The sequence below is a fragment of the Cibotium barometz genome, chromosome 35 (genome assembly GCF_041138505.1).
Source record: "Cibotium barometz isolate CiBa-2024 chromosome 35, ASM4113850v1, whole genome shotgun sequence".
In the NCBI taxonomy this organism is placed as follows: Eukaryota; Viridiplantae; Streptophyta; class Polypodiopsida; order Cyatheales; family Cibotiaceae; genus Cibotium; species Cibotium barometz.
In genome coordinates this window covers 6843276-6860293 of record NC_141080.1, presented here as the reverse complement: position 1 = coordinate 6860293, position 17018 = coordinate 6843276, and positions in this window count along the sequence as shown.

Here is a 17018-nt window from a genome sequence, read left to right as displayed (position 1 = left end):
TTTTTTCCATTAAGAAATTCCCTCAATTTTTTTCGTAAATCTTGTTCCGTCCTCGTCGACATCTCTCTTTGGAGCCTTGGAGTCTTGAAGAGGACACATTGGAGATCCTTGTAAAGCTTTACTAACAATCAAAGAGGTGGAAGACAAAGTGTAAGAAAAAAAAAACGCAGCTTTGAATTTTCCATCTCTCTGTGTTTTTTCGTCGGCCGACGTCATTTCGTCCGTCCATCTCCTTCTGCCTCTGCAGATTCTGTCGTCGTTCGTCTGTGCCTAGTGCCTTCAGTATGGTGGTTGCTGTTGCTTATGCAACAGTTTGGTAAGCAAGAAAAGCACAAACACCACATCAATGCTTTGGCTGCAATGCCCCGCCGTCTGTAGCATCGTCCCCGTTAAAGGTGAGACGACAGCACCATCTAGCAAAATGACAACGCCTACCTTGCCCGTCTACACAGCGAGCAACGCCTTCAACTATATATAGTGGCAAGCCTCAGCAAACGGGCTGTGCAACACGCGCTACATGAAGGCATGCAACGCACAGCCAGTGTAGCAACCGCACGGCACATCACAGACGAAGAAACGACATCAGAAAAAGAAAACACACTTTTCCAAAGATTTAAAAATCTTTCTTTTTTTTATCAAGGGTTTTTTAAAAGAAAAGAAAACTACCTCTTTTTTAAGGTTCTTTGAAACCTTTCAAAGTTTTTCCTTAAACCTTTATCTCAAAGTCTTTTAACTTTTTTTTTCTCCAAGGATTCCAAAGCCAAAGGATTCAAGAGGACTCTTGTTCATCAAAAATCAAGATGTGTTTTTCAGCAAAGATCACTCGTAAACTTGAATTATATTTTTGCCTTGTAATGGAGTTAGACATTGCCCTTGTTTTTTGCAAGTGGTAAGACCTCTCCTACCCCTATCAATCATGTCAAAGGAGATTGGAGCCTCGATTGAGAAGTTTGATGGCGACGATTTCCATACTTGGAAAGTTCAAGTAAGATATATGCTAAAGGTCAAAGCAAAGGGTGGATCTACATCTACATCAAAAACTCAAGTCTTTGCGATGAAACATGGTATGTCTAAATCCAACTTGAAATGTACTTTTTGAAAGAAGAAGGAGCATGTTAAAGATCAATGCTTTAAGAAAGATCCGTCAAAGCAAAAGTGTAACAAGTTTGGTGAAATAGGCCATTTTGGAAGAGACTGTACCAAAGATGTTACTAAGGTTGAGGGGAATTTCGGAAGTTCCTCACATGATAAGAAACTCTTTTAGTTGAGGAGTGAAGCATGTTTGCTAGAATTGGGAGTGAACCACATTTCTCTATAACTCATCACTTTTGTAAAAGCCTAGTTTATAAAGGCTACCTACCTTGTCGTCTATCCTATGGTTGAGAGGGGGTCATTTTGTTCTTGTATATCCAATGCTCACCTTGCTCCATGTTTGGCATTATCCCATGTGGTGGCATTGAGAGGGGGTGTTGAAATATATGATATAAAAGTGGTAAAGGGTAAGAGAAAGAGATCATGTAGGTGTAAACACACCCCAAATAAAGTGGACATGTGGGTGGAAAGGGATCTAGGGTTGGCCCAAGCCTAGCCCTTGGTGAACCCTATATAAAGGGCAGGAGGCCTCACTTTTTGTAATACAATCAAGGCATTCACAAGGTGAAGGTCAAGCAAACTTTAAAGAGGACTCTTGTTCATCAAAAATCAAGATGTGTTTTTTCAGCAAGATCACTCGTAAACTTGAATTATATTTTTGCCTTGTAATGGAGTTAGACATTGCCCTTGTTTTTTGCAAGTGATAAGACCTCTCCTACCCCTATCAATCATGTCAAAGGAGATTGGAGCCTCGATTGAGAAGTTTGATGTGGCGAGGATTTCCATACTTGGAAAGTTCAAGTAAGATATATGCTAAAGGTCAAAGCAAAGGGTGGATCTACATCTACATCAAAAACTCAAGCCTTTGCGATGAAACATGGTATGTCTAAATCCAACTTGAAATGTACTTTTTGAAAGAAGAAGGAGCATGTTGAAGATCAATGCTTCAAGAAAGATCCGTCAAAGCGAAAGTGTAACAAGTGTGGTGAAATAGGCCATTTTGGAAGAGACTGTACCAAAGATGTTACTAAGGTTGAGGGGAATTTCGGAAGTTCCTCACATGATAAGAAACTCTTTTAGTTGAGGAGTGAAGCATGTTTGCTAGAATTGGGAGTGAACCACATTTCTCTATAACTCATCACTTTTGTAAAAGCCTAGTTTATAAAGGCTACCTACCTTGTCATCTATCCTATGGTTGAGAGGGGGTCATTTTGTTCTTGTATATCCAATGCTCACCTTGCTCCATGTTTGGCGTTATCCCATGTGGTGGCATTGAGAGGGGGTGTTGAAATATATGATATAAAAGTGGCAAAGGGTGAGAGAAAGAGATCATGTAGGTGTTTGAAGATCAACAAGATCAACCAACAGATCCATATAAAAAAGCCATGGACTCATCCGTTGAGGACCAGCAAGGACAATCAACCAGATCCATGCCCGAGTTCAGAAAACAACTCTAACTCCTTGTTCCATTTTCTTCCTCGATGCATGCGTGGATATCTTCGGCAACCCAGAGCCCGAGCACCGTATGGTCAGCACCCTCTAGGATCCTTCACAGGTCACCTAGCGCTTCACTCATAGGCCGCTCCTCATCCACCATACCGGAAGATTACCATCTAAATCGAACCGAGGCTGGTCAAGACCTTGTCCGACCTTGCTATGCGAGACGTCCTCCGTTGACTCATCCATTCTCATCTACCCATATCCACATCACATCACATCCTTTCACATATCCTTACATCTCATTCTCATCTCTTCATTCACATCCACATCCATTTACATCACCTCACATCCCATCCACATTCATTTACATCACACCACATCTTATCACATCTTATCACATCCACTCACATCTTATCACATCTTGTCACATCCACTCACATCTTATCACATCGCATTCACATCTATTCACATTTAGTAACATTTTCTATTTTTGATACCGATGGGACTTTTCTAAATTTCTGCCAATTGTTTGGCCTAGTTAAAAGTACTTTTCTCGACGGATATTTTTATATTCTTTCTCAAATTTCTCAAGTGAAATATATTCAATATTCTTCTTTTGAGTAAAAGATTCATGGGATTTATAAAAATCAATTCTACCCATATTTCTCAATAAAATTAATAATGCTAAAAATTCCCTTTTTGATAAATACTCATAATTTGAATTATGCTAAAAATTCCTCTTTTACCATTTAATTTCTTGGATCTCAATTATCATGGAAATTCCTCTTTTTTCATTTAAATGATTGAATTTCAAATGTCATGGGAATTCCTCTTTTATCATAAAATAAATATATCTAAAATTCCTTTGTTCTTTAATAAAAATATCCATTACTTCAATTGTGCCAAGAATTCCACTTTTACCATTTAAATGATTGAATTCCAAATGTTTTGGGAATTCCTCTTTTATTATTTAAAAATTTCTCATGCATAAAATACGGGTAGTCACACGGTTCTTAGAATTATAAGGCAAATACCATCATATCTAGGCCTTAAGCAAGTCAAGGATTCCATACAATTGCGGTACTTCCATCTGAAGACCCAATTACCAATTTATGAATCTTCATTCTGAATATGAATTTGTATGAATTTCATCACACAATTACAATCTTTTACTCGTACTTCATAAAATTTTGGCATTTCTTGCTTCTCGGTTGATCCACTTTAGCCAATTCGCTTCTCTGATACCAGAGCTGAAAGATCCTTGCCCCCTCTGCGTAACGAATTTGGGGGTGCTAGCAACGGAAGTAGCACTTCTTGTGCAAAGGAAGGCCTCTCACTCGGGGTCTCACCCCATGGATATCCAGACAAGAGACTAATCCCTCGGTTCTTCCACAACCGAACCCGGAAAAACTTCCCTCACCCAGAAAGCACGGGTGATTCCTCCAGGATATTTTATTCTAACGTAGCAAGGTCTTCACTAACCAAACTAATCCGATCGACGAACCCGTAAATCTCATGGTCAGATCAAGGAAGAGACTTGCACTTGGATCATGAGACCAACGCTTTTTTCCTCATCAAGGGGCACAGCCGTTGATTCTTTTCCATATGACAAAGACTATCCGGGATTTACTTCAACTATCGCAACTTAACAGAATTGAGTCTCATTTTAGGGATCCATTAGTCTAGCCTAACCCCATCCAATCCCATGGGTTAGCCAACCGCCCAACCACTGTAGTGATAGGATCTATTTAGGAATTTGGTTATGTTTTACCCCAGGTACCAGGGAAAAGAGTTCCCAGGCCCCCTAGCCGGTGCTTCAAGCAAACTTCAAGATAGTCACACCACTTACACACCCAATATGAAATTGCCTGCTTCTTCATAGATTCAGCTGTCTTTAAAACAATCTTTTAATGAAACCATAGTATCATTGATCATAATCCTCCAAAATATCTAGGTTGAAATTTAAATTTCCAATCATTCTTTTATCGGTGTACCTATGGCATCATTGGCAACCAGAACGCTCACCACCTATTCACTCAGGGGTCTTTTCAATAGTTCCCAGCTCATAGTACCTAGAAATATATTCACTTATAAAAATCCAGATGGACTCTCCGTTGAAGATCAGCAAGATCAACCAATAGATCCATATAAAAGAGCCATGGACTCATCGGTTGAGGACCAGCAAGGACAATCAACCAGATCCATGCTCGAGTTCAGAAAACAACTCTAACTCCTTGTTCCATTTTTTCCCTCGACGCACACGTGGGTATCTTCGGCAACCCAGAGCCCGAGCACCATATGGTCAGCACCCTCTAGGATCCTTTGCAAGTCACCTAGCGCCTCACTCATAGGCCACTTCCTTGGTCCCTCATCCACCGTACCGGAAGCTCACCATTTAAATTGAACCGAGGCTAGTCAAGACCTCGGCCTCGACCCGAGCGACCTTGCTACAACGGAGACATCCTCCGTTGACTCTCCGTCAGATGTTGCAACTTTATCGCTTAGGTCTCCCACGACCCCATTGACAAGATGATCAAGATGCTTCCCGAGCATTCTTGACATAAAACAGTCATTTAAAAACAGGTCACAAATAGAGTTTCTACTAAACTCTCATCTTTCCACATTGTTCCACATCATTTCTCGTTATTCCACATTCTTCTACATCAATTCACATTGCTTAATCCACATCCAATCATTTGTCCTTCATCCATTCTTCTACATCAATTCACATTGCTTAATCCACATCCAATCATATGTATTCCCATCGTCCTTCATCCATTCTTATCCATTATATTACATCAATTCACATTGCTTATTCCACATCCAATCATATGTATTCCCATCGTCCTTCATCCATTCTTATCCATTATATTACATCTATCCACATCTATCCACATCTATCCTCATCACATCTCATCCATTCTCATCTACCCATATCCACATCACATCTCATCCATTCACATCACATCCATTCACATCACATCTCATCCATTCACATCTACCCCGATCCACATCACATCACATCCATTCACATCACATCTCATCCATTCATATCTATCCCGATTCACATCACATCACATCCATTCACATCACATCTCTCACATCTCATCCATTCACTTCTCATCGATTCACATCTCATCCATTCACTTCTCATCGATTCATATCTATCCCGATTCACATCACATCACATCTCTCACATCACATCCATTCACATCACATCTCTCACATCTCATCCATTCACATCTATCTCAATTCACATCACATCCATTCACATCTATCTCGATTCACATCACATCCATTCACTTCTCATCGCATCCGTTCACATCCATCACATTCATTGAATCCCCATCCCATCACATACATTCTATCCAAATTACATCACGTCCACATCCATCCACATTACATCTCATTCATTCCATCCACATTACATCACATCCACATCTACCCACATCATATCTCATTCATTCCATCCACATTACATCACATCCACATCTATCCACATCATATCTCATTCATTCCATCCACATTACATCACATCCACATCATATCTCATTCATTCCATCCACATTTCATCATATCCACATCTATCCACATCATATCTCATTCATTCCATCCACATTACATCACATCCACATCTATCCATATCTCATCACATCCATATACATCCCATCTCATTCATCCACATCCATCCAGTCATTCACATGCAAGTCTATCCACATCCATCCATTCAGTCACATTCACATCTATCGCTTCACATCTTATTCTCATCCATTTACATCACATCACACCCATACATATCTTCACATCTCATTCACATCTATTCACATTCACATCCATTTACATCACATCACACCCATACATATCTTCGTGAACATCTATTCACATTCACATTCACATATATTCACATCACATCACATTTCATCCACATCTCATCACATTCACATCCATTTACATCACATCAAACCCATACATATCTTCACATCTCATTCACATCTATTCACATTCACATCCACATATATTCACATCACATCACATTTCATCCACATCTCATCACATTCACATCCACATCCCTTTACATCACATCACATCTCATCACATTCACATCCACATCCACATCTCTTTACATCATATCACATCACATCTCATCCACATCCATTTACATCACATCACATCTTATCATATCCACATCCACATCCATTTACATCACATCACATCCTTTTACATATCTTCGCATCTCATTCTCATCCATTTATATCACATCACACCCATACATATCTTCACATCTCATTCACATCTATTCACATTCACATCCACATATATTCACATCACATCACATTTCATCCACATCTCATCACATTCACATCCACATCCCTTTACATCACATCACATCTCATCACATTCACATCCTTATCCCTTCACATCACATCACATCTCATCCACATCCACATCCATTTACATCACATCACATCTTATCACATCCACATCCACTTCCATTTACATCACATCACATCCTTTCACATATCCTCACATCTCATTCTCATCTCTTCATTCACATCCACATCCACATCCATTTACATCACATCACATCTTATCACATCCACATCCACATTCATTTACACCACACCACATCTTATCACATCTATATCCACATCACATCACATCCTTTCACATATCCTCACATCTCATTCACATCCACATCCATTTACATCACCTCACATCCCATCCACATTCATTTACATCACACCACATCTTATCACATCCATCCACATTCATTTACATCACACCACATCTTATCACATCCACTCACATCGCATTCACATCTTATTCACATTTAGTAACATCGCATTCACATCTTATTCACATCTATTCACATTTAGTAACATTTTCTATTTTCGATACCAATGGGACTTTTCTAAATTTCTGCCAATCGTTTGGCCTAGTTAAAGGTACTTTTTCTCGATGGATATTTTCATATTCTTTCTCAAATTTCTCAAGTGAAATATATTCAATATTCTTCTTTTGAGTAAAAGATTCATGGGATTTACAAAAATCAATTCTACCCATATTTTTCAATAAAATTAATAATGCTAAAAATCCCACTTTTGATAAATACTCATAATTTGAATTATGCTAAAAATTTCTCTTTTTACCATTTAATTTCTTGGATCTCAATTATCATGGAAATTCCTCTTTTTACATTTAAATGATTGAATTCTAAATGTCATGGGAATTCCTCTTTTAGCACATAAAATAAATATAACTAAAATTCCTCTTTTCTTTAATAAAAATATCCATTACTTCAATTGTGCCAAGAATTTCACTTTTACCATTTAAATGATTGGATTCCAAATGTCATGGGAATTCCTCTTTTATCATTTAAAAATTTCTCATGCATAAAATAAATTTGTCTAAAATTCCTCTTTAAATTAAATAAAAATATCCATTATTTAAATATACCAAAAATTTCTCTTTTTCCATTTAATTACATGGATCTCCATTATCATGGAAATTTCTCTTTTTGCATAAAAATATAATTACCAAAATTTCTCTTTTCTTAATTACTTATTTATGCATAAACACTAAAAATTAGTTTTCCATGAATATGATGAAAATCATTCTTTTAGCCTAGGATATTCAATCCTAGAATATGGTAGGAAGTCCTCTTTTCACATTATGCATAAAAATGAGCTTCGTATTAATTTCTAAAAAAGTTTCCATAGCTTCGCTGCTATTATCGATAATTTTCAATATTTCTAGAAAGAATAAGACTTTGTAATACAACTATGATAGAAGAACTATCTTTGAACTTAAATCCAATTTATGAAATTAAATCATAAATTTACCATAATTGTATTAACATAAAAGCATAAAAAGCTTTTTTCTTAACCTCTAGCTTAACAAGCTTAGAGATTGATTTTGAATTTCAGCTGTCTTCAAAACAATCTTTTAATAAAACCATAGTATCATTGATCATAATCCTCCAAAATATCCGAGTTGAATTCCAAATTTCCAATCATTCTTTCATCGGTGTACCTATAGCATCGTTGGCAACCAGAACGCTTCACCACTTATTCACTCAGGGGCCTTTTCAATAGTTCCTAGCTCTCATAGTACCTAGAAATATATTCACTTATAAAAATCCAGATGGACTCTCTGTGTTTGCAGATCAACAAGATCAACCAATAGATCCATATAAAAGAGCCATGGACTCATCCGTTGCGACCAGCAAGGACAATCAACCAGATCCATGCTCGAGTTCAGAAAACAACTCTAACTCCTTGTTCCATTTTTTTCCTCCACACACGCGTGGGTATCTTCGGCGACCTAGAGCCCGAGCACCGTATGGTCAGCACCCTCTAGGATCCTTTGCAAGTCACCTAGCGCTTCACTCATAGGCCACTTCCTTAGTCCCTCATCCACCGTACCGGAAGCTCACCATTTAAATCAAATCGAGGTTGGTCAAGACCTCGGTAGACCTTGCTACGCGAGACGTCCTCCGTTGACTCTCCGTCAGCTATTGCAACTTTATCACTTACGTCTCCCATGACCCCGTTGACAAGATGATCAAGATGCTTCCCCAACATTTTTGATATAAAAAAGTCATTTAAATACAGGTCATAAATACAGCTTCTAATGAACTCTCATCTTTCCACATTGTTCCACATCATTTCTCGTCATTCCACATTCTTCTACATCAATTCACATTGCTTAATCCACATCCAATCATATGTATTCCCATCATCCTTCATTCATTCTCATCCAATCACATTATATTACAACTCATCACATCTCATCCATTCTCATCTACCCATATCCACATCACATCACATCTCATCCATTCACATCTACCCCGATCCACATCACATCACATCACGTCACATCTCATCCATTCACATCTATCCCAATTCATATCACATCTCATCCATTCACATCTATCCCGATTCACTTCACATCCATTCACATCACATCTCATCTATTCACATCTATCCCTATTCACATCACATCCATTCACATCTATCCTGATTCACATCACATCACATCCATTCACTTCTCATCACGTCCTTTCACATCCATCACATTCATTGCATCCTCATCCCATCACATACATTCTATCCACATTACATCACGTCCACATCCATCCACATTACATCTCATTCATTCCATCCACATTACATCACATCCATATCTATCCACATCATATCTCATTCATTCCATCCACATTACATCATATCCACATCATATCTCATTCATTCCATCCACATTACATGACATCCACATCTATCCACATTACATGACATCCACATCTATCCACATCATATCTCATTCATGCCATCCACATTACATCACATCCACATCTATCCATATCTCATCACATCCATACACATCCCATCTCATTCATCCACATTCATCCAGTCATTCACATGCACGTCTATCCACATCCATCCATTCATTCACATTCACATTCACATCTAATTTTATGTATATCTCTCTCTCCCAAAAGAATAGTCATTCCTATGACTAATTCTTTAGCAAATGAATGCTTCTCATTGATAAATTCTTAATTCAAAATCACTCTCTAAGCTTCTTAAGCTAGAGGTTAAGAAAATGGCTTTTTATGCTTTTATTTTAATAAAATTATGATAAATTTATGATTTAATTCCATAAATTGGATTTAAGTTCAAAGGTAGTTCTTCTATCATAATTGTATTATAAAGTCTTATTCTTTCTAGAAATACTAAAAATTATCAGTAATAGCAGCACAACGAAGCTCTGGAAAAATTTTTAGAAATTAATACGAAGCTCATTTTTATGCATAATGTGAAAAGAGGACTTCCTACCATATTCTAGGATTGAATATCCTAGGCTAAAAGAATGATTTTCATCATATTCATGGAAAACTAATTTTTAGTGTTTATGCATAAATAAGTAATAGTACTCAGTCAACTCTTCATCTTATGTGAGCATTTACTTATTTTTGGGTATTTTCTTTTATTCTTTGGATTTATCTCATCCCAACACTTGGATTAATCCAATTGGCCCATTGGAACCTTAATTGGACCATAATCCAAAAATTTCTGAAAATCTAGACCCTTGGCTAAGATCCTTTATACATATTTTCAATTAATTCCAATTGCACATTAGAAAGTTCTTTTTGAATTTCTGTTTCAGGGGAATTCATTTTAGACACTAGGAGGATTTTTATATATCCAAAGATATCTCAATTTAGGACTATCTCTCTCTAGGCCAAAACAGGGTAAAACAAGATCTTTCTTCTGTTTCAGAGAGGGGAATAATTTCAAGAACAGAAGGGGAGGATCTTACACCTTTACACCTCAAAAGCTGGAGGGAGGAATCTTACATCCTACCCCACTTAAAAAACGCGAGATGTCCTTATCTCGCAGAGCTGGAGGAAAAAATCTTTCCCTTAAGATCCAACTGATTCTGGGGTTCCTTATAGTCTGGTCAACCCACGCAGAATCTTGGGATAAAGATCCCTTCTACAAGAAGAACACACAAAACTCATTATCAGAGAATAATTCATTTAGAACATATCATTCATATCCTTAACACAATACTGATCCATCATACCGGAAATTCCATTTGAACATTCTCCACGAAATTTTCAGTTATGTAAGTTCTCAATTTGTCATCCCTTAATTTGAGCCACTGGGTCAAAGGTCAAATAGCAGCAATTTGTCAGCACAATCCACTAATCTTATAGTGATTTGCTGAAGTCATTATCGCCATTCCAATTATTAACATCATTACTGGGATTTGTCCCATTGATCCTCATTGTGGCTTTGTTCAACTTATCTTCTTTCAACCAGAATTCTAGAATCATTATCTTTTAGTCAGAATCCAAATCAACTCATCAACTCTCAACCAGAACTCTAAAATCATATCAACCAGCATTCGAAATCATCATTTGGATAGCATTTTTGCTTATAATTTCAAGGTCTTAGATTTACTTGTATATATTGTCAATAAAGAGCTGCAGATATACCCACGGTATATACGATGATAGAATTTTGTGGTGCTCATGCTAGATCATTATGTGGAGGAGAGAGACTCACAATATACAAGAAAATATCTTGCTTATTGGATAAATGAAAATTGCCTTTTTACTTTTTGCTTTGTGTATCTATAAATTTGACTCTCCTGGCTCTTACTCTAATCCTCACTTCCAAATCTTGTTGCCTCCCTCACCCTCTTGTTGCCTCCCTCTCATTGTATTTCTCTCCCTCACTATCGTTCTCTTCCTTACAACCCTAACCACCATAAACTAACCTTTGTTCATATCTAATGGCTTCTTCTAATGGCCCTAGCTATACTTTGAAGGAAATCCTAGAAAAAGGGTTTGCAAAGATTTATGCAACAAAACGGGCGAAGATACAACAAAACATCTTAGAATCACGGCAGAGGCCCGCAATCTTTGGATGAAGATGCTAGTGGATGAGCCTATTGATTCTGGAGATTCATTTGTGTGGAACATGAAGATTGGAAGAACCATCGACACTTGGCTAATTTACGGGTATATGGCTGAAGAGACGGAGGAGCCTCTACGGGGGGAGTTAAAGAATAGAGAAGCCAAAAAAGTCTATAGGTGTAGGATCCGTAGGTAGTTATGGTATGTTTTAAACAATGTTAGATTGTAGTAGCCCCCATGTAATTGCCTTTTTTTTTATAAAGTGGTCTCAACTATAGATTGCCTTGTCTTTTGTATTAATTATCTTGAAAAATTTTCGGTTTGTTGTTGTTTTGATTAATTATGTCAAATTTTTGGTTTATTGTATGTTTTAAATAATATTTATGATAGAAGAGTTGTATTTGGAAGGTGTATTGGAGTGAACTTGGTTTTATATGTAATTGAAAGAGGAATTTTTTATCCTAAGGATGTAATGTCGTCATGTATTTATCTCTCTTACTCCCTCTCTCTCTCACTTCCTCTTCCTCTCAAATAATTAGGCCATGATCTCAATCATTATTAAAATATTATTGGCCTTAATAAATTTACATTCTTCATTGCTTCTTACGCAAGGCATAGTAGATATGCCGTTGAAAAGATGCAGGGGAGAAGAGAGCTTGAGCTCTTGCAAGCACACACACACTCACACAAACCCTAGAGGAGAGCACACAAGGGGAGAGGCTGAAAATTCTTCTTCTTCTTCACACAACAAAAGAGATCTACAAAGAAGATAAAGTGATTAACACACATAATAGAGTATATACAAGCGGTCCATAATGTGAACACGCTAAGAGGAGTGGGTAGATGTGGACTAGTCAGTGTAGTCCAGCTATAAAATCTCTAGCAAAGATATGTCACTACCAAATCCGCCAATGATATAAATGTCAAACGGTCATGCGCAGGCGCCTTGTGAGTGTCAGCTCATGTTGAGCTTGACATCTCAACACTCCCCCTCAAGCTCAACTTCACCTCATCAACTCCAAGCATATCTCAAAATCTGAGGAGCTTCTCAGCTCCCAAGGCCTTTGTGAAGATATCAGCAAACTGATCCCGTGTGGTGCTAACGTAGGCCAAGTCAATGTCACCTGCCCAAGACTCTCTCCTTGATTAAGTGGTAATGCACCTCAATGTGTTTCATCTGCGCATGGAAAACTGGGTTCCTGGCCAACTATATACTGCTAAGATTGTCACAATATATGACAATCTTTCTCTCCACATGCAACCTCAAATCACCAAGTAGCTTGCATAGCCAAGCTACCTCACATGCCGCCACCACATCTCCTCTGTTCTCTGCCTTTGTACTCAACAAGGCAACTATGGGCTGCTTCTTGCTGCTCCATTTCATAGCAGCACTCCCCAATGAAAACATAAATCCACTGGTAGATGTCATGTCTGAGATGCTACCTGCCCAATCTACATCTGTGTACCCATATAGCTCCAATTGTACACCTGCTGCATAAAACAATGCATAATCCAACGGTAGCCCTCAAATACCGAAGTGTGCATCACACACTGTCAAGATGTGGTTTGCGTGGAACCTGCATATAAGCTAGCTCTCTAAGCCAACAATGTACCTCAAATCTGGCCTGCTAATCGTGACATAGATCAAACTCCCATAATCTTCCTGTACATAGTGGGATCCTCCAACACATAACCTGCATCTACACTAAGCTTGCCATTTTGATCTAATGGCATTGAGATTGGCATACAATCAGCCATCCCATACGTGGACAACATGTCCAATGCATACTGTCTCTGTGAGGACAGTCACTCATGTGTGCAAATGACCTCAATTCCCAAAAAATAGCATAGTTCTCCCAAATCCTTCATCTCAAACTTCCTTTTGAGAAGACTTTTCACATGCTCAATCTCTTCCAAGTTGTCACCCCCAACAATAAGGTCACCTAGCGCTTCACTCATAGGCCGCTTCCTTGGTCCCTCATCCACTGTACCGGAAGCTCACCATTTAAATCGAACCAAGGCTGGTCAAGACCTCGGCGGCCGACCTTGCTATACAACACGAGACATCCTTCGTTGACTCTTCATCAGTTGTTGCAACTTTATCACTTAGGTCTCCACGACCTCATTCACAAGATGGTCAAGATGCTGGGGTCTTGATATAAAACAATCATTTAAAAACAGGTCATAAATATAGTTTCTAATGAACTCTCATCTTTTCACCTCGTTCCACATCATTTCCCGTTATTCCACATTCTTCTAAATCAATTCACTTTGCTTAATCCATATCCAATCATAGGTATTCCCATCGTCCTTCATCCATTCTCATCCAATCACATCATATTACATCTCATCACATCTACCTACATCTATCCTCATCACGTCTCATCCATTCTCATCTACCCATATCCACATCACAACACATCTCATCTCATCCATTCACATCTCATTCATTCACATCTATCTCAATTCACATCACATCACATCCATTCACATCAAATCTCATCCATTCACATCTATCTCGATTCACATCAAATCTCATCCATTCACATCTATCCCGATTCACATCACATCACATCACATTCACATCTCATTCATTCACATCTATCCCGATTCACATCACATCCATTTCACATCACATCACATCCATTCACATCTCATCTGTGAGATCCCTGTTCCCACTGAGCAACGGATTCAGGATACTGGCAGCAGAAGTAACACATCATGCGCGGGTAGGGGTCTCACACTCGGGGCCTCGCCCACGAATATCCGGACAAGAGACTAATCCGTCGGTTTGTCCAAAACCGAAACCAGAAAAACTTCCTTTACCCGGAAAGCATGGGCGATTCCACCAGGATAGCTCTTTACTCTAACGTAGTCAAGATCATTACGGATCAACTGATCTGACTGCACCTCTAACGGTACTTGGTCAAATCAAGGAAGAAACTTGCACTTGGATCATTGGGATCAACGCTTTTTTCCCCATCAAGAGGCACAGCCGTTGATTCCTATCCATAGAACAATTTCTATCCGGGATTTACTTCATCTATCGTAATAATAGAAATTAAATCTCGATTTACGGATCCATCAGTCCAGCCTAACCCCATCCGATCCCATGGGTTAGCCAACCGCCCAACCACTGTAGTGATGGGATCCAATTTTGGAATTTGGTTAGGTTTTGTCCCGGGTACCAAGGAAAAGAGTTCCAAGGCCCCCTAGCCGGAAGTTCATGCAAACATAGAACTAGCCACACCACTTACACACCCAATATGAAATTACCTTTTTCTTAGCATCAACTAACTTTAAAACAATCCTTTAATGAAACCATAGTACCACTGATCATAATCTTCCAATTTATCCGGTTGATTCATAATTTCCCATCATTCCTTCATCAGAGTATCTATGGGATCATTGGCAACTAGAACGCTCACCACTTGTCCACACAGGGGCCTTTTCAATAGTTCCTAGCCCATAATACTCGGCAATATAATCACTTATAAAAATCAAGATAGACTCTCGTTGAAGATCAGCAAGATCAACCAACAGATCCATATAAAGAGCCATGGACTCATCCATTGAAGACCAGCAAGGTCAATCAACCAGATCCATGTCCGGTTTCACAAAACAACTCTTACTCCTTGTTCCAATATCTTCCTCGACGCACGCGTGGGTATCCTGGGCGACCCAGAGCCCGAGCACCGTATGGTCAGCACCCTCTAGGATCCTTCGCAGGTGACCTAGCGCTTCACTCATAGGCCGCTTCCTTGGTCCCTCATCCACCGTACCGGAAGCTCACCATTTAAATCGAACCGAGGCTGGTCAAGACCTCGGTCGACCTTGCTACGCGAGACGTCCTCCATTGACTCTCCGTCAGCAGTTGCAACTTTAACAGTTAGGTCTTCATGACCTTAATCCACAAGATGGTCAAAATGCTTCCCCAGCATTCTTGACATAAAACAGTCATTTACAAACAGTCACAAAATACAGTTTCTAAATCAAACTCTCGTCTTTCCACATTATCCCTCCTTAGTCCACATTACTTATTCCACATTCCATTCAATGTGTACTCATTCTCATCCATTTCCTCATATCGACGACACATTAATTCACATTCACATTCATACATCCACATTTACATGGATACATCCATTTTCACATCCTCATTTATACATCCACATCCCATATCCACATTCATACATACACATCCATATCCACATCCACACATCCACATTCACATTCACATCCACATTCACATCCTCATTTATACATCCACATCCACATCCATACATCCACATCTACATGCATACCTCCATTTTCACATCCTCATTTATACATCCACATCCCTTATCTACATTCATACATACACATCCATATCCACATCCATACATCCACATCCACATCCACATTCATATTCACATCCATATATCCACATCTACATGCATACATCCATTATCACGTCCTCATTCATACATCCACATCCACATACATACATACATCCACATCCACATACATACATACATCCACATCCACATTCCCATTCACATCTATACATCCACATCTACATCCACATACATACATACATCCACATCCACATTCCCATTCACATCTATACATCCACATCTACATCCACATTCATATACATCCACATCCACATTCCCATTCACATCTATACATTCACATCTACATCCACATACATACATACATCCACATCCACATTCCCATTTACATCTATACATCCACATCTACATCCACATTCACATCTATGCATATACATCTTCATGCATACATCCATTTTCACATTCATACATCCACTTTCACATTCATACATCCATACTTCCATCTCCACATCCACACATCCACATACATACATCCATTTCCACATTCCCATTCATGTAACCCCATATGTCTTCACATCTAATCTTTTACATCACATCCATTCTCGCCCTATCACAACCCATATACATCCTATTCTATCACATACACTTCTTACCTCATCCCATACACATCTTATCACATCCTATCACTTTCCATATGCATCTTATCAATTCTTATCACATCTCAT